Here is a 261-nt window from a genome sequence, read left to right on the forward strand (position 1 = left end):
TACTGCTGAGCAATTTGTTCTAAAGCATAATGAGTATTTTGGGCATTTCGAGTATTTTGAGTATTTCGCGTGAATGGGCCATTTAGAGCATTTTGAGCTTTCCTATTATTATGGGTAATGGGTTAAATAATGAGTGATTTTCTAGTATAGATTTGAGGTTATGGCAAACAGTTGCACATCACATGCACCATCTCATCCTCACACACGTGGTAATGGTGATTAGGTCATGCAAACAAACACAATAACGCCAGCATGCTAATA

At 37.5% G+C, this 261-nt stretch overlaps 1 protein-coding gene across 1 annotated transcript in view; it reads left to right on the forward strand.

The window, feature by feature from the left end:
* Positions 1-261, forward strand: part of LOC119588121 (doublesex- and mab-3-related transcription factor 2-like) — a gene marked incomplete in the record, with an annotated part of 30,832 nt that overhangs the window by 20,200 nt on the left and 10,371 nt on the right.

Source organism: Penaeus monodon, chromosome 23 (assembly GCF_015228065.2).
Source record: "Penaeus monodon isolate SGIC_2016 chromosome 23, NSTDA_Pmon_1, whole genome shotgun sequence".
NCBI classification, from domain to species: domain Eukaryota; kingdom Metazoa; phylum Arthropoda; class Malacostraca; order Decapoda; family Penaeidae; genus Penaeus; species Penaeus monodon.